Genomic DNA, 20708 nt, shown 5'->3' on the forward strand with positions numbered 1-20708 from the left:
TATAATAATTTTAGAGACCAAATTAAAATCGGTCGCTAAAAAAAATAAAAAATATTATTATTTATAATAATTTTAGCGACCAAATTAAAATCGGTCGCTAAATGTAAATTTTTTAAAAAATTTAGAAATATATTTCTTTTAAATGAAAGCAAATATAAAAATATACATTATTATTTTTATAATGATAAAAATATTAATGATAAGAAATAAAAATCAATACCCTCCTAATAAAATTAATTTTTTTTAAAATAATACAAATTATAAAATTTAAACTAGATAATTAATATATCATGATGTATTAAAAAATAAGAAACATAATGCTATAAATGAAAATTAAATAATAATCTTTTTATTGAATCTTTTTTTTTTAAAAATAGACTAATTTAAATAATAATTTATCAAGAAAATTTATTTATTTTTCTCTTGAGAAATTTATTTCTCTTTTACCATGCTTAATATTTTATTACATTATTAGATAATATGAAAATACATAATTTATTGTGCTTTCCAATTTTGTTAAGATAAATAAACTTCTTTTCATAAATCTTATTTTAGTTTTATTATTATTTTCAAAATTGACTTAAACATCTAGTTCAATTGATATAAACATGTTAGTTCCATTAAATTAAAAATAATTGGCTTATAAGGATTAATAAAAATTTATCAAACAAATCTAAAATTGATAAAATATAATTAATGTTCCATTAGTTTAATAAATAAAAATTATAAAATAAATTATATATATATATATAAATATATACACCAATAACACATGAGATCAATTACTTAAAATACGTTATATCATCTATCTTCGATTATGCTCGTACTACTTTGGGGTAGATATCGCTTCTTTGAAGAGACATGATTCTATTATTATATATGAATATGATCCCACCATGGGAAACTGATTCAACAACAACCATATTTTGAAATATTTTTATTTTGTTTAATGATAAATTAATTTTTAATATAAATTTTTTTATTTAAAATATATCTAATTATACATATATATTTTAAAATTATATTAATTAAATATGTATATAATAGTTTATCTTAAAAATCAATTCATTTAGATATTATAAAATATTTTATTTTAAACATCAATTAAATAATACCTTGCTACTTATAATTTATTTAAATATTTATAAATGAATATTACATTAACTCCATTGATTATTTTAATCCTTGTCTTTAATTTTATTATATATAAAATTTATTTACCTAATATATTTTGAAATTATTTTCATGAATCTTATTTTATTTCAATTGTTATTTTAAAAGTTAGGCTTAATCATTCAATTCAATTGATATAATCGTGTTAGTTTCATTGTTTAAAAGCAATTGACTTATACAAAAATTAGTAAGAATTTGTGAAACAATTATAAAATGAAATATTTTTTAGTAATTTAAAAAAAATTATTATCCTTTGATTTTAATTTACTCATAGATATTCATAGTATTTAACTTATGATATATACACCTCCTTTTTATTACAATTACATCTGCTTTGTTTAAAAAGGCTAAAATTGTTGATAGTAGAGCTCGAATCCACACACATACTTACGTGGAGAAAATCTTAAGTCTTCCCCCTTAACTAATTGGGCAAACCACCCACTGGTTCTTTTTGATCAGTTTTTAATACATCACAATGCGTTTCCTTGTTTTTTTCTCTATCAAATAGAATATGTGACCGTTTTAACGAAGTTTTTTTTATTCGCACATTTATTTTAAAGTTTCATGTTGAAATAAAATTCCAACACAAATTAACATATTTTATAACTAATATCTGGTTTTAAACTTGATATGAAAATATTATGATATAACTTGATAAGATTTTAAATTAGTATTTTATTAATGGTTGATAATTAGAAAATAAAACAAGGATAAATACATTTTTTGAATTTTATATCTTTTAAGATGAATAAATATATTAAGTTAATTAATAATTTATTTAAAATTTTAAAATTTAATTTATAAAAATAATATTTTAAAAGAGAAGTGTTATAATAACACAGGTGTAACTTTTACTAAGTATTACATCGCTCAATAACTTTATATTAAATGTGAATTTTATAAATTCAACTATTAGATTGAAAGTTTTTTACTCTTAGATCATATATACAAAATTTTATATGAATTCAAGATGATTTGATACTTCATTCTTGTAAAATAAAATTGATGTAACATATACATTTCAAAATATATTAAAATATGGACACTTTGATTACCTTCAAGTTGTTGTTCAATTTTAACAAAACTTGATATAAACATATAAAGTGATATGAACTTTCAATTTAACGGTTGGATTTACAAAATTCACATTTAATATAAAGTTATTGAACAATGTAATACTTAGTAAAAATTATATCAGTGTTATTATAACCCTTCTCATTTTAAAATATAAAAATTATTATTTAAAATTTAAAATTTATAATAGATAATTTAAATTGTATCATAATATTAATTTTAAATAGAAATAAGTAGATTGTTAATTATAAAAGTAAGTATATATAAATAAAGATTAATTAAATATAATATAATTATTATTATTGGTAATATAATTATTAAATATATTATTATATTTTTATAACGGTTCGGATACACCGAAATGAGAGGGATCCAAAGATAGTATAAGTATGAGATTGTATATTTGACGATGACTTAAATGAATTAATTTGTACTACCTATACTGACAATATGCATATGCCTTTCTTTAGCTTATCTCATAAGAACTCCACAGTTAAGCGTGTTTGACTTGGAGTAATATAGGGATGGGTGACCTTCTGGGAAGTTTCCCAAAAATTGTGTAATTAAGGACAAAACTTGCTGAAAAGTAAAGTATTGTGAAATAGAATCCTTGAGAGGCCAAATATGAGTATTTCGTAGCGACCGAATTTGCAACGTCTATAAAATTTAATAAAATAAAAAATAAATCTTTAGCGACCGATTTAGCGACCGATTTATTCGGTCACTAATTTGGTCCCCATACACATCAGCGACCAAAATCATTGCAACCATTTTGCGACTGAAATTTTCGGTCGCTAAACCAAAATTTTCGGTCGCTAATTAGCGACCGAAAACTTTTTGGTAGCTATATAACTTTGCGACTAGGGTTTTTCTGACTACTTAAATTCGGTCGCTAAGGCAAATAGCGACCGATTTTAGCAATTTAGCGACCGATTTTGGTGGTCGCTAAATCCAATTTTTTTTGTAGTCACCTGACATAAAAAGAGTTTCCTATGATTAGTGAATTAATATCTAACATAAAAAATGCAACCATATTTACAAGGTTGTCACTATGTTAAATATTATGTTTAGTGGATGACGCTGGACATAAAATCTCATCATAAAAAATTCTTTTTACACTAACAAATATAAAAAAGTCTTTTTAACCAATGTAAAAGACTCCTTACACTAGTGATTTCTTGCACATATTGCACACTATATGCAAATTTTGCACATGCATATGGAAATTAATTAAAAATAGGAAAATAATAACTTGAGAAATACACCAACGATAAAGAGGAAAATTATTCTACTTGATTTATTGCTCATATTGAGCTCTAAAAACATCACTTTCTACTTGACATAACTTTGTGCTTTAGACCCAAAATATCTAGTAAACATTTGCTATTCTTTGATGGGAACTACCGTGAGAAGCTTGACTTTGTGTAAAGTAATTCCAAATTTCTGCTCAGCATAATTTTGTGATTTGGACCAAAAATCAATTTTAAACATGTTCTATTCTTTGATGGGAATTGCCATGAGAGGCTTGACTTTGTGTAAAGTAATTCCAAAATTTTCGGTCATGTCCATGTCTTTTGCTTTGCACCCATCTGCTAGCTTCCAATCAAAATGGAATAGAAGTGAGGCTAGTATGGTATGCACAACCCTGTTAGCTAGTGGAATGCCAGGACACATTCTTCTTCCAGACCCAAAAGGAATAAACCCTAAATCATCTCCTCTAAAATCCCTTTCATTCTCCAAAAATCTTTCTGGTAGAAACAAATTTGGTTCAGTCCAAATGGTTGAGTCCCTTCCCATGCTCCAAACATTAACTAGAACTTGTGCATCTTTGGGTACTCTAAAGCCACCTATGTCCACTTCTGCCACTGATTTGTGAATTAGTATTGGGGCTGTTGGGTGCAATCTAAGGGTCTCTTTTACAACAGCATGTAGGTAATTAAGCTTAGAGATATCTGAATCTTTAAGTTCTCTTTCTTTGCTAAGGACTTGTTGAAGTTCTCTTTTGATTTTTGTCAGTTTTTCCGGATTGCATAGTAACTCTGCCATAACCCATTCTATTGTGGCTGTTGTTGTATCCAACCCAGCTACAAATAAGTCCTGCCACAAAAATGTGTAACAATAAAAGGAAAATTAAGATTGGTTCTTTGGCACAACTACATTAAGAGGAAAATAGTTTTGGTTTATTAGTGAATGGCATCATTTCAAAGTTTGGTTCTATATAAGGAATGTATTTTGCTTTTTACTATTTTGATGCGAGCCCAAAATCTAAGTCAAGGGCCCAAAATTTTTGTCATCCCCTAAATGTATATATTTAGGCAGATGATAAACACACCTCCACTCTTATATAAATACATCTTCTTTTTAAAAAAAAATATATAAAATGTCTAAATTACCCTTTTAAAAAAAATGAAATTCCTAAATTTACACCTCCCTTCCCCGCACCCCACACTCTACACCCCTCTTCTTCCCAAAGCCTCTTTCTACTCAATGTCATTAAGTAATATACTTTTACAGTCATTCTGAATAGAAAAAAAGGACTAGCCCCACCATAACCAGCATAAGAAAGGCTCTTTTACAATCATTAGCATTCCGGAAAGTACTTTTACAGTCATTAGCATTCCGGAAAGTACTTTTACAGTCATTAGCATTCCGGAAAGTACTTTCTGGAATAGTAAAATTATTGTTCATATAATTCCGAAAAGAACTTTCCGTAATAGTAACTTTAATATTATGGAAAGTACTTTCCGGAATTATGTAACAAAACATTTCCGAAAAATATTTTTCGGAATAAGAATTTAATATTATGGAAAATATTTTCCGGAATATTTTTATATAATTCCGGAAAGAACTTTCCGTAACAGTAAGAAGAAAAAGAAGAGGAGTGCCAGAAAGAGAAAGAAGAGGGGTGTGCGAGGTGCGGGAAAAAAAGAAGAAGAAGAGGAGTGACAAAGAGAAAGAAGAGGGGTGCGCAATGTCAGCAGGTGGTCTTGTAAGAGAAAGACTCTTACTTGTTCTATGGAAAGAAACACTAGTACAAAAATGAATTTTAAAATCGGGGTTTTAAAATCAGTCATAAGGTAACCATTTTAAAAGTGACGCAGTGGCCTGTACTGCAACAGAACGTCCCTAGAACGGCCCGTTCTGCAAGCAGAACGCGCCCGTACTGCAAGCAGAACGCGCCCGTACTACAAGCAGAACGCGCCCGTACTGCAAGCAAAACGGCCTGTACTGCTTGTAGAACGGGCCGTACTGCTTGCAGAACGGGTCGTACTTCTTTCAGAACGGGCCGTTCTGAAAGCAGAACGGGTCGTTCTTCTTGCAGAACGGCCTGTTCTGGTGCCGTTCCAGACTAAAGTTTACATGCAGATACAGGATAAGGGGGGTGCGGGGAAGGAGGGTGTAAATTTAGGAATTTCATTTTTTTTAAAGGGTAATTTAGACATTTTATATATTTTTTTTAAAAAAGGGGGTGTGTTTATACGAGAGTGGAGGTGTGTTTATCATCTGTCATATATTTATTGTCTTGTAACATATACGTGATTGTCTCGCATAATTTTTTTTATATATCCAAAAAGTATTTTTTTTTAAAAATAATTTTACCGAAAATAAATAAATATAAATATAGGCATTTGTAAATTTTAATTTTAGAAAATTTACTTACCTTAATGAATGAAATGTTGTTATTGTAGTATAATTATTATAATGTTTTTATATGCATCATGGATTGAAAAAATAAATATTAATTAAAATAATCAAAAGAACTAAATATTTACGATCTCATATATTACTTAACTTTTTTCATAAATTTAAAAAAGAAGAAGAAGAAGATTAATGTCTTAATGTAATTCATAAAGAGTGTTCTGGTGTAATATTGTAGGAGTAAAAAATATAGAGACGGTTTATGTAATTTAACAAAATTTTAAAGAGTATCAGTGTAATTTACTCATTTTAAATGAAGTTAGAATTGATTTTCATCTCTATAAAATTGTTTCTTTATTTATCATCCTTTTATTTAGAATCATTATTTTCATACTTATAAAATAAAGAAATATAATAGAGGTGTTACATGCTATTATAAAACTAAATATATTAATAAGTGTTATTTAAGATGGTCACTTGATCTTTCTTCAATATATAAATAGTTAAAAAGTGTCATATAATAGTTACTAAAATTGAAAGTTTTCAATTTTAGAAAAATGAAAATTAGAAGGAGAAAAATGGCTTAATTATATTTTTAATCTTTCAAATTTAGGGTCAATTTGTTTTTTGTCTCTCAAATTCAAAATTATTTTTTAACCCCCTAAATTTTAAAAATCTTGTTTTAGTCCCTCAAGTTACTAATATCACATCTAAAAGTAACAAACTAAGATCATTATACAAAATTAATTGTGTTTAATGTTATATTTTCACTAACAAAAAATTGAGTGTAAGGACTAATTCTTTGTTTGAAATTATAGAAACTAAAAATATTAGTTTTAAGAGACTAAAATCATATTTACATTATTTATATATATATAGCCACAAAAAAAAACTTGCTACCTATTTCCTGGGGTAAGTAATAATCTAGTATATTATAACCAACAAATTTTTAGAAAATTTAAAAATAAATTGTGACTGCTAGTCCTAAACAAGGAAGTGTAATTTGAATTTGATGAATTTATCAATACTCACCAGAAATAGATGTAACACGTCATGGCGTGATAATTCTGAATTTTCGCTTCGGATGATATCAAGAAATGAGTCTAAGACATCACTTCCTTCGAGGGAATCTCCCCTTTGAATTCTTTCTTCAATGATACAATCAAAAACATCAAGTAACATCTGGTAATAATTTTTCATCCTTCTTCGTGCCCCCTGTGGATCAAGTCCACGTAAAATAGGATAATAGTCTGCAACATTAGCCTTTGAAGCTTCCACGAGCACACACGAGATAACATTTCCTGAACTTGTGAGAAACACCACAACTATAACTAGCCAAGTCAATGGAGAAAAGGGTGTTGGATATTGAGTTAAGCACTGTGGTGAATGCAACCTCACCAATATCAACAACCCTACCCTTTTCGCAATTTTCATGCAAGTGATCAAGTAGGTCTTTCAGCTTCTTTTGGCGTAGGGCTTGGGTAGAGTCAAGTTTTTGAGCAGAGAATATTTTGGTGGCACATAGTTTTCTAAAGGCTTTCCACTTTGTGGATACAGGCAAAAACACTATGGAAGATTGATCATGTGAAAGTGCTTTAATTGAGTCGGGTACAAATCTACTAGCTAAGGCTTGGTCTTTTTTATGAAGGGCTTCTTTGGCTAAGGTTGGAGAGGAAATAACCACAGTGGTAATAGTGCCTATTTTAACCGTTATAATAGGTCCATATGTTTTGGAGAGTTTAGCAAGTGCTTGGTGTAGTTTGGTTGGGCTAAGTTGTAATATGTTTCCAATTATGGGAAAACTAGGAGGACCAGGTGGGAGCTTGGGAGATTTTGAGGTTTTGCTACTATGGCTAAAGACTAGGATGTGGATGCATACTATGGCTAAAATTAGTGGGATAAATATCATGTAATCCATGACTAATGGTGGGTGTGCCTTGCATAGAAAAAATGAAGGGGATATATATAGGGATAAATTTAATGTGGAGGTTTGCTACCTCGTGGAAATATGATGGGTTGATTAGAATAATTCAAGAGTCAATGTATACTACTTTGATTGAAGCAATAAGACTAATTCATTTTATTAAATTCTAGATTCTTGTATTTTAGGTTTGAATACGTATGTGGTTCTATAATATACTACTTTTTTTTAATTTATTTTGGTCCTTGTAAAATTAATTTTTGAAAATGGTTCTTTTAATATAAATTGTAAATTTTTATTTTGATTCTTGTTATTTTATTTTAGTTATTATAATATTTTTCATTTTAGTTTGTATAACATTTTGTTCATTTTAAGTTAATTCCTTTTGAAATAAAATCAGTAGTTACTAAAAGCAAATTACTAAAACATTACAAGGACAAAAGAAATGTAAATTATAAAGACAAACTATATAATAAGGACTAAAACCAAAAAAAAAATCAATAACATTTAAAAAGTAATAATTTTATAAAGATCAAAACAAAAAATATGATATATTTTACATGGAAGTATAAAATACAATATTTTTAAATTATATACACTTTTCATCTTTTATCTTATTTTAGATTTATTTTGGTTATTTCTCTTTTAAAATGTTAGTTTTTACTATTTTATCTCCTAAATTAGAGTCAATTTAATAACTTTGAAATAATGATTTTTTTTTAATTTTGAAACGTAATTTTTAATAACCTTCTTTTACTAATTCAAGACCTAAAACTTGTATTATTAGATTTAATTATATAAAAATTATTAAATGCAACAAAAGTTGAAACAAAATGTGTTACATGAAAATTATTTCATTAGTTCATATATCTCCCAAGAACAAATTAATCAACAAATTTGCATTATGACAAGCATGTTTGCTCACATTCATGCGCACCAGTCTTATCACTATTACAAATCTCTTTATATATCATCTCACAAATTAATATATAAATCATTCTTCAAAAATAATACTAGTCAATATGAGACTTCTTTCTTTTATAACATTTTTTAATTTAAATATCAATTGAATTTCATTTATCTAATTTTTCAGTTATTTCACCTACATTCAACGATTCGTTTTGAATAACTATAGGACCTATTTTTATAGGACCTATTTTTAGTTGAGAGACAAATTTTCCCTCTCAATAGTGAAATCACTTTATCTCATATTCAAATTCTAGAATAGTATTGTAGTTAGGCTAGCCGAAACTCATTCAACCAAGACTAAATTAGTTATGCAACAACAATATTTAATAAAGGGTGTAAACAAATAGGATCAAAGCAAATTTTAACTACTTTAATACTTAACCTAATTAAACTTTATTTGTAACACCCAGTTTTTTTTATTAATGGCATTTTCGTAATTATTGATGGCATTTCCGTAATTTTGATAAAGGAATAAAGGTATTTCTGGGTATCGGAACGGGCCGTTCCAAATGCAGAACGGGCCGTTCCAAAAGAGAGAATCTGTTGTTTTTCAAAGTTCTAGAATGGGCCTGGAACGGGCCGTTCTGGAGGGAGAATGGGTCGTTCCAATTGGAGAACGGGCCGTTCTGGTATGGAGAACGGGCCGTTCTAGAAACAGAACGGGTCGTTCTGCTGAGTCTGGGAACGGGCCGTTCCGGTTTGGAACAGGCCGTTCCAGTTGAGAAGTTTGTCCACGTTTGAAGGTTCCGGAACGGGCCGTTCCGAAATCAGTACGGGCCGTTCCGGGTGCGTCAGATTGCCTATAAATAGGGGCCGGGGGTGAAAATTTTATATAGAGTAGGAAAGTGAAATCCTAGAGAGAGAAAGAGAAGAGAGAGAGAGAGAAAGAAAGAAAGAGAGAGAGGGGGAAAGAAAAAGAGGGGATCCAGAGGAGGAGGTCCTGCCCAAGTTCTAGCTCCTGCTTATCCAGGTAAGGGGGGGAGTGAGAACCTCGCTCAGGGCTGTGGGGATAATTGTTGGATAGTTGTTTGTCGGATTGGCCCCCAATCCTTTGTCGTTGTTCTGTTTAATTTTCTATTTACTCTACTTTGTTTTTGTTGAAGGTGTTGTTGTTCTGTCCGATTTTCTATTTATTCTACTTTATTCTTTGTTGAAGGTGTCGTTGTTCTGTCTGATTTTTTTATTTATTTTACTTTGTTCTTTGTTGAAGGTGTCGTTGTTCTGTTTGATTTTCTATTTACTCTACTTTGTTTTTGTTGAAGGTGATGTTGTTCTGTCCGATTTTCTATTTATTCTACTTTGTACTTTGTTGAAGTAATAAATGAATATGGAATTAATGTTAATAATAAATGAGTTTTAATATGAAAAAGAATTATCTCTGTGAATACCTATGCGGACCTTATGAGGAGTATTGATGACATGACCATGTGAAATATGGACAAATGACATGAGACCTAAGAATGAACTATTGAGACAAATATGATTATGAGACTATAACAAATGAGGACATGATGTACTAAATGAAATTATGTAACAAGTTAAATGTTGAGTTAATGAAATAATGAATGTATGACATGCATCATATGCATATATTATTCCAGGTGTGCCGCTGAGGCCGCACACCAGTGATGTAACTTGCTAACGAGGTGTACCTTGGGGTCACCAGTGATGTAACTTGCTAACGAGGTGTACCTTTGGGTCACCAACGATGTAACTTGCTAACCAGGTGTACCTTCGAGTCATCAGTGATGTAACCAGGTGTACCTTAGGGTCACCAGTGATGTAACCAGGTGTGCCTTAGGGTCACCAGTGATGATATGTGAAACTTCCTTATGGCGCCACATGCATGCATTTATAAGTCAAGATCATGACATCATTGCATGATAAATGAATATATATGTGATATTGATGATGTATGTGTATTGTTTATAAGTGACTTATATTTGTTGTGTGTGTGGGTGCTATCTAGCCTTTATTTCTGCACCTGAAACTGAGTGAGATGTTTCTCACTCCCTTGTTGTTTTTGTATATGTTTAAATTATGTTGCAGGTGATCAGCATCATGAGGATGTTGGTGATGAGGCTTAAAGGCTTCAATTGGGCATGCTCTGATAGGATGTGACATCGGGGCATAGTTATTTTAGTTTAATATGTTATTGTTTTAATAACTTTAGTTTCTCTTCTTTTGTAATTTCTAACGAAGAGATAACGTAGATAACATGTATAATTCAAGGAAAATATATGTTAAGAATTGTAATTTGAACGTTCTTGATAAAAGACCAAGATGTACATTTTTGTTATATTTTTTTATTATACGATTTGGGAGTATAAATTAATTCCTAACCAGGAGGCACTGCCACCTTTACTGGAGTTAATTTATATTTCCTTTATTATTATTTGTATATATATGATTTCTTGTTTTACACTAAATTGTATTGAAAATCTTAACTTCTTTTCTTTTATAGTTTTTACACTGGAGTTATGATTTATGAGTTACGAATGTGAATCTTCTACCTTGTTATATTTGAAATATTTGTCAACTATGAAAGATTTTATTTACCCAAAAAGAAGAAAAGAAATATTTTATTGTTACATTTGTTGTATATTAATAATGGAGTAGAGGGTGTCACATTATTGGATTAAATTAAGTTGACTTTGTGAATTTTTTTTAAGTTATCCAACCAAATTTAACTTTAATCAGTTGGATCAAGATGATTGAACAATATTAAAAAGTTATTATGAAATTTGAACTTCCCATTTCCATAATATATAAATCTGAATTAGAAACTTTTTTTATTTATCAAATGCATGTATTATATTTAATATAAAAGTTATTTTATAAAACTAAAACTAAATCATACTTATTATTATTGAAAATCAAATTACTACTACTATTACAACACCTACTACTCTTACTACTATTACTACTAAAACTGCTTATTATTATTATTATTATTATTATTATTATTATTATTATTATTATTATTATTATTATTATTACTATTATTATTACTACTACTATTATTATCATTATTTTTTTTCTTTCGATAAGCTAAAAACATAATATTAAGAAAAGGGATTAAAAATGATACTCCAACCTATATACAAAGTTAAGGCAACTACCGAATACATATCAATGATTCATTTAACAAATTTATGTGTACTAGTTGTCTCTCATTCAAACCCACTGTCAACCATTATTATCATCATTATTATTATAATTATTATTATTATGTATATTACAACTGCTTATTATTACTATTATTATTATTATATCATTATTATCATTTTTTTCGATAAGCAAAAAACATAATATTTTGAAAAGGGAGTACAAAGGATACTCCAACCTATATACAAAGTTAAGGCAACTACCGAATACATATTAATGGCTCATTTGACTAATTTATGTATACTAGTTGTCCCTTATTCAAACCCGTCGTCAACCATTATTATCATCATTATTATTATCATTATTATTGTTATGTATACTACAACAGCTTATTATTACTATTATTATTATTATCATTATTATTACTATTATTATTAGAGTTAATCACTTATGCACTGCTAGTGTAAAGTTTTTTTACACTAGCAACCAATTATATATTTTAATTGTGTCATATCACTGTTAAAAATAAATGTGTTTATAGTGACATGACACAATTAAAAGATATAATTGGTTGCCGTATAAAAAAACTTTATACTAGCAGTGTATAGGTGATTAACTCTTATTATTATTACTATTATTATTATTATTATTACTATTATTATTGTTATTATTACTATTAGTATCATTATTATCAAAAAAATTGATAAGAAAAAAACATAATATTAAGAAAAGGGAGTATAAAGGATACTCCAACCTATATACAAAGTTAAGGCAACTACTGATTCACTGAATACATATCAATGACTCATTTAACCAATTTATGTATATTAGTTGTCTATCATTCAAACTCGCTATCAACCATTATTATCATCATTATTATTATCATTATTATCATTATTATTATTATGTATATTACAACGGCTTATTATTACTATTATTATTGTTATTATCATTATTATTACAATTACTATTATTATTATTATCATTATTATTATTATTATTACTATTATTATTATTATTACTATTATCATTTTTTATATAAGAAAAAAAATATAATATTAAGAAAAGGGCGTACATAGGATACTCCAACCTATATACAAATAGGCATGACAATCTAACCCGCCCCTGTGGGTACACGTCCCAATTTGGATTGGGAAAATCATGTTTATCATGTTCGAGTTCGTGTTGTCCATGATTGATAAAATTTGGGGCAGGGTGGGGGCGGGGACGGGAATGTTAATACCCGCCCCGCCCCGTACCTGCCCCCACCCCTACCCCGCTTAATAATATAATGAAAAAATTATTTTTATATATATATAAATCAAAATTAAAAATATTTATATGTAAAAATTTGTATTATTTTAATTTTTTTATTTTTTGAAAAATTCGTTCATATTTATTTTAAAGAAAAAAATAATATAAAAAAAGAGCGGGGGCAAGGCGGAGAAACCCGAACCCTGCTAGGGGCGGAGATTGGTACCCAGATTTTACCCTTTACGTGTATTGGGAGCGGAAGCGGAGAATGTAAAACCTGCCCCCGTCCCGTCTTGTTACCATGCCTATATACAAAGTTAAGGCAACTCCCGAATACATATCAATGGCTCATTTAACCAATTTATGTATACTAGTTATCCTTCATTCAAACCCGCTATCAACCATTATTATCATCATTATTATTATGTATACTACAACTGCTTATTATTACTATTATTATTGTTATTATCATTATTATTACTATTATTATTATTATTACTATTACTATTATTATTATTATTATTATTATCATTATTATCATTATTTTTTTGTTCGATAAGGAAAAAACATAATATTAAGAAAAGTGAGTACAAAGGATACTCCAACCTATATACAATGTTAAGGCATCTGCCGAAAACATATCAATGACTCATTTAACCAATTTATGTATATTAGTTGTCGCTTATTTAAACCCACTGTCAACCATTATTATCATTATTATTATTATATACAATACAACTGCTTATTATTACTATTATTATTATTATTATCATTATTAACATTTTTTTTTCAATAAACAAAAAACAAAATATTAAGAAAAGGGTGTACAAAGTATATTCCAACCTATATACAAAGTTAAGGCAACTGCGGAATACATATCAATGGTTCATTTAACCAATTTATGTATACTAGTTATCCCTCATTTCAAACCCGCTGTCAATCAGTATTATCATTATTATTATTATTATGTATACTACAACCGCTTATTATTACTATTATTAATTATTACTATTATTATTATTATTATTATTATTATTACTACTACTACTATTATTATTATTACTATTATTATTATTACTATTATTATTATTATTATTATTACTATTACTATTATTATTGTTATTACTATTATTATTATTATCATTATTTTTTTCGATAAACAAATGACATAATATTAAGAAAAGGGGGTACAAATGATACTCCAACCTATATACAAAGTTACGGTAACTGTCGAATATATATCAATGGCTCATTTAACCAATTTATGTATACTAGTTGTTCTTCATTCAAACTCGCTGTCAACCATTTTTGTCATAATTATTATTATCATCATTATTATTAGTTTTTTAACTATTATTTTAATCTCTATTACTACTTGACTCATCTCATTATTCCATGGTGTTGGATTTTAATCTTGAATATAAAGGGACACATATAATCCTTATATTAGGAATGAAATCTGCTATGTAATTAACACATTCTAATAATCTTTGAAGTTGGGTTTTGTCTTTTATTTAGGAAACTTGTTAGCAAATTCTAAAGATTTTTGTATAGGAGTTATAGTACCTTTGAAAATTTCATAACCTAAAAACCTAGTCTTAGTTTGAATTTTTTTTAATCTTTTTTGCCGATACTACTAAACCATTTTCTTAAATAATATTTATAAATTTATTAAGATGTTCTATGTGTTGATTTATAGTATTTGAGAAAATTAATACATCATCTAAGTATACTATGGTAAATCCATGTAATTATAAAAATATCATTCATAATAGTTTGAAATTCACTAGGAGCATTTTCACTACAAGAAAAATGCAAATTACCAATGGATAATTTTTGACAGATACAAATCCGTTGGAAAAGAATTTTGTAGGAAATGTTATATTACCGACGGATAATTTCTTACAGATATAAATATGTCAGAAAATTTATATTTGTGACGGATATATCCGTTGATAATTTCCAACGGATACAAATCTGTCGAAAAATTTCTATTTCTGATGAATAATTTTCGACGGATACATATTTGTTGGAAAATTTTTATTTTTGACGAATATATCCGTCAGTAATTTCCAACGGATATATTCGTCGGTAATTTTCAACAAAAAATAAATCTGTTGAAAAATTTATATTTTCGATGGAAAAAAATGGGTAAGAAAAACTATATTACTAATGGAATATTTTTGACAAATTTATATTTGTCGAAAATGTAATAATTTTTTACGAAAATTGACAATCATATATTGAAAAAGATCAACAAAATTTTAAATATCTATATATATTCTAATCTTTAGCTAAAAAAATATGGCCCCTTAATGCTGCTCCATTTAGGGGGGGTCCCATTGCTCATTGTCTCATCTGTTGAGACCACACATGAGGTTATGAAAACCCACGATTGTGTCTTCTTAGACAAACCCAATAGTAAAATGTTGGACATACTGTTCTTCTATTTTGTCACTGAATTTAAGTGAAATAATATTTGCAGTTACTAACAGCATAATTTGCCAAGCTACTTTGGGGAGAAAATACAATGAAGAACGTGGGAGGGAGTTTAAGAAGTTGTTGGTGGAGTTAATGGAGTTGCTATGGATTTTTGTTGTTGGGAACTATGTGCCTTGGCTTGAGTTCTTAAATAAGTTTTATGGATTGTATGGTAGAGCAAAAAGAGTGGCCAAATAGTTTGATGAGTTTTTGGATGAGGTTATTGAAAAACATGATATGGTTCGTTCAAATATTGAAGTCCATAATGACTTTGTTGACGTGCTGCTTTGATCCAGAAGACAAATGTTGTTGGCTTTCCCATTGATAGAAATATTATGAGGTAATTCCTTTGGTACAAGTTCTATTTAAAGGGTACCAATGCCCTATTTAACTAAGACCATTCAAATGATACCATGAGTGATTTTTATCAGACTTATTATTTTATAATAAAGTTTTAGTTTTTACGTATTATTCCCTCATTAATTTATTATATTTTAGAGAATAACCCCACATTACTTATATGTTTGAAGTATCTCACCTTTAAAACATTTCTTTCTCTTGTTCTCTCTCCGCACTCTCACTCCCCTTATTTGTCACACACTTACTCTGCTCCAAAACCTACTCTTTGTCTACCAAAAGCACCAACAGAGATGCCTACTTCGCCTTCTACAACAATAGAAACTTCTCCATCTATGGACTTAGGGTTTTGCAGTGTCCCTCATCGTTCATTTATTTCTCTTATTCTCTCTTGTTTGTCATCGTCTTCATCATTTAAGGTTTAACAAATCCATTGCAATGGGTTTTGTTTTTTCATCGTTGTGCTTGTTGTTTGGGGTTTTGCAAACCCATTCCAACGGGTTTTGTTTGTTCATTGTTGTGTTCGTCGTTTGGGGTTTGGTGTTTTGCAAAAACAATTGAATGGGTTTTTTTTGTTCGTTATTTTGGGTTTCGTAAACCCATCCCAATGGTATATTATTATCGTTTAGGGTATGCAATGATTTGCCTAATTTGGGACATGCAATAGTGCTCTGTCCATTTTGGTATTCTATTTATTAATCCTTTTTGTGAATGCACCATTTGATTTATGAATGCGTCATATTTGGATGGAAGTTGATTTATTATTTAGGATTTAGGGTTATGATTTATAGTTTGATTATGTGCTGGTATTTGTTTCAGTTGTTTACAAAAGTTGACATCCATATGTATGTGATTCATACATTTCTTATTTTTCGATTTAGTCTTTGTCTTAGTCTATTTAGTATTTTCTCTTATTTTGTTTGTTTCTATGGTTATTTATGATTTAGTTTTGTCTTTGTGAATTTCATAGCTAAATTTTCTAAAATAGTTTTGTTGAACTTGGTTATCTGCGATTTATTTTTGTTTTTGTGAAGTGCATGATTGAATTTCTTGAATTAGTTTTGTTGATTTTACTTACCCACTATTAGTTTTGTGTTTCTGAAGTGCATAGCTATAGAAAAATGTGCAACAATTAGGATTTAATCTTTTGTTTCAGTAATTTAGTTCTTTATATGAGTTATTTAAAATATTTTTTTCCAAGAAAATGACTAACTCTTCATCTTCACAAAGTAGAAGGGTTACATTATCACCAAATAAAAAGAAGAGAATGTGTTTTTGTGGGGTTCCTTATAAGGTTCAAATGTCAAACACTTCTAAGAATTTTGGTAGAAATTTTTTTGGGTGTAAAAATTATGATGGATATAACAAGTATTGTCAATTTTTCTTATGGTGCAACCAAATTGATAGAGTCGATGATAATGAAGATTTGTTGTCATTAGGTACAACTCAAATGAATGAAATTTAAAATTTGAAGGATATAGTTGATAAATTGAATAATGAGACTGAAATTGAAAATTTGAAGGAGTTAATTGATAAAATGAATATTCAATTAAGTCTAGTTAGTAGTGAGATTGAAAAAACAAAGGAAGATTTTATAGAAGTGACTAATATTATTGATTCACAACTTATAAAATATAGAAAAAAATAATTTTATGATTGTGTTTATTATAGCGAGAGTTCTTTTATTTTTGTAATTATTAAACCAAGTATTTGGTATACGTTGTATGTTCCATAGCAAGGAAAAAAAAGGTTTATAATGTCAAAGAAATGCATATTGTTGATTATTTCATCTAATCCAAACATCTAACATTCAATTTATAACACCAAATAGTTTGTAATAATGAATTTAGATTACAATAGTTTTTTTACTATATCCACATATTTGACACAACATTTGAACTAGCTTTTTTATATGAAAATATGTTTTATTTCATTAAGAAGTGATGTCTTTATTTAATGTTTTCGTTATGAAATTGATATCATGGTAAGGTTAAATATTAAAACTAGTGTTGGATACTAGCTATTAGCTAGGATACTTATTTATTTATTTACAATTTGAATGTTGATAGCAACAAAATGTAAATTGTTAATTATTAAGTCATATTACAATACATTATGTTTAATAATTGGTCAGAATAACTTATGTTTAATAATTGGACTTATTAAAGTGGTAGATTTGAAGTATATATGAAAATTTTTAATATACACGATGATAAGAAGAATAAATTGTGAATTGTAAAATACTTTTTATACGAATATGATAAGAAAAATAAGTTATTTAATAATTGAACTTATTATGTGGTAAATTTGAAGTTTATATGAAACTTCTTAATATACAGGATGATAAGAAAAATAAGTTAAATTAAAAAAGAAGTTATGAATGATGAATTGTGAATTGTAAAATACTTTTTATACAAATATAATAAGAATGCACAAAAAGTTTTAAAAATAAAATATACTTTGTAAAATTTAATAAAGTAGTTGATGAATTAATTAATATATCGTCAAAATAATGAACTTTAAATAAAATATTAATAGGTAAAAGTAATATTAATAATTAAAAGTAGTCCTAGTGATTAGTATAAATTTTATCAATCTTGTGTATAAAATTATTGTTATAAAGAAAAGAGTAATTAATATTTATATATATAAGATTACTATATAATTTTGCTTCCATGTTCTCGCTCTTGTCCTTTCCTCATCTGTGCTGCTTTGTTTGTGCCTCTTGTGCTTTTATCAGTGTGTGACACCCTATAGTAATGAATTGAGCTTGGCTTTGTCTGTCCTTCAATTTGTATTTCTTCATTTTTTTGCCTTTTTCCTTTTTATAAGGAAAGGAAGAAGAAAATGTCTTGACTCCCTCTCCTAGTCTTTGACCAAGTCCATAGTCTTATAAAATGTCCCCTTTCACTTCATGTTGTCCTATCAATAAAAGCAAAGTTCAGTAATGTTCAGTAATGCAGAAAAATATTTAGTAATTGTGAACCACCAACACAAATAAATATGTAGTTAATAACATATCAAAGATGAAATAATAACATAGTGTTTGCAATAAATCCATCCAAAAGGACATTGAAGTTTAAAAAAATGAAACCAAAAAACATAACCCTAAAATCATAAATATTTGAACAACAATGATCAAAAGTTTACAAGTTGTTTCTTGTTTTCTTGTAGATTCTTCCAATTTGCAACAACAAGTTTAATGATCTCATTAAAAATTTTGTTGTAACCGTTTAGGACCAAATCAAGGGTAATTGTCATTCTTGTTTCACTGTTAACCTAATGATACATGAGAAAGAATGTCAATATAAGACTGTTTATAATTAATATATGTTATATGAAATTTATTTCATAATATGTACTTAATAATTACATTTCTCTTATAATCTTCGATCTGTGCTCCTTCCATCATCCACTTAGCCACCCATACTCCATAATCATTTATGTAATGTTTGTTTGCGATAAATAAATTTAGAATATTATAATCTTAATAAAGTAATAAATAAATCTAAACACAAATTTTTTGAAAGATAAAATAAAGTAATTGACTTATGATTTACGTAGTTGTAGTCCTCTGTTGTTCGAGTTTAATTGTAAAATGAATTTTTTTACCAATTTCCTAACGTTTCTTTTTCGATCAACATTTTTCTGCTTGTTTGGGTAAGAATCCAACAATATTAGTTTTTTCTTGTTCAACTCAATAATCAGGAGATATCAATGTAGATTCATATCATTGATAGGAATATATATGTATAAATAATATAATTAAGATACAATAATTAAGTATTTTGGATAGGAAATATATTATAAAAGTTTAAAATGTTCACCAAAAAATTACAAACCTTGGACAAATAATCAATTTTACCCATGAATTAAAATTGATAGAAGTCCATGACAAGATTTGGTGGAGTAGTCCAACCCAATGCAAATTGTTGTAATAAATAGGAAATTTTATATATAAAACATAAGTTTGTATTTTATTTTCCTTATTTTTTGGAATAAAGAGGTAAATAAAAGTAATATTAAAACTTAAATGAATTTGTTGATATTATGTTCATACCGCAACACTAATTGTTAAATACCAATACTCAATATACCTAGGAGTTGATCTTTCCTTCTCAGTGAGCATGCAAGGGAGTAAGTTAAGAACCTACATGAATAGTGTGACACCCTTACTACCCCAATGTGACACCCTTACTACCCCAACACATATATAAATATAATCATATAAATAAACTAAAGAATAAAATTTTTAACGTTGGTAAAAGGGTTCACATAAAACCTTCATATTCATTTATCAATAACCAACATAATAATTGAAAATAAAACTTGAAAATTTACAAATTGTTTTCAAAATCATATTTACAATTCCAAATCCATATAAAATCTATGTCCTAAAAATCCTCTGCCTCGATGTCACAATATCAGAGCATACTCACAATTCAACTGTTGGCATTCTAGATGTCACTCGTAACCGGATCTTCCTCACCTAAAACATCCACAATTTATACGGTGAGAAAAGAAAATATCTACATGCAAAGTATATACAACCACATCATAATGAAATCATAATTCATATATATACAAGCATGTATCATAATTTATCAATCCATCACAATCCACACAATTTTATGATTAACAATATCATTTCCACATCCATAATTCAAGCCAATCTTACAATTAACAATATCATTTCCACATCCATAATTCACGTCAATCTTACAATTAACAC

General features: G+C 27.8%; 1 pseudogene across 1 annotated transcript; it reads right to left on the reverse strand.

Annotated features, from left to right (window-relative positions):
- Positions 1-2562: 2562 nt before the first annotated feature.
- LOC109789865 (cytochrome P450 monooxygenase 76AD131-like) lies at positions 2563-7804 on the reverse strand (annotated as a pseudogene). The gene is made up of 2 exons (XR_014430417.1): positions 6919-7804; positions 2563-4344 (listed from the first exon to the last, which is right to left on the reverse strand). The product of XR_014430417.1 is annotated as a cytochrome P450 monooxygenase 76AD131-like (transcript).
- Positions 7805-20708: the final 12904 nt, after the last annotated feature.

The sequence above is a fragment of the Cajanus cajan genome, chromosome 10, assembly GCF_000230855.2.
Source record: "Cajanus cajan strain Asha chromosome 10, NIPB_CcT2T_4, whole genome shotgun sequence".
Classification (NCBI taxonomy): Eukaryota; Viridiplantae; Streptophyta; class Magnoliopsida; order Fabales; family Fabaceae; genus Cajanus; species Cajanus cajan.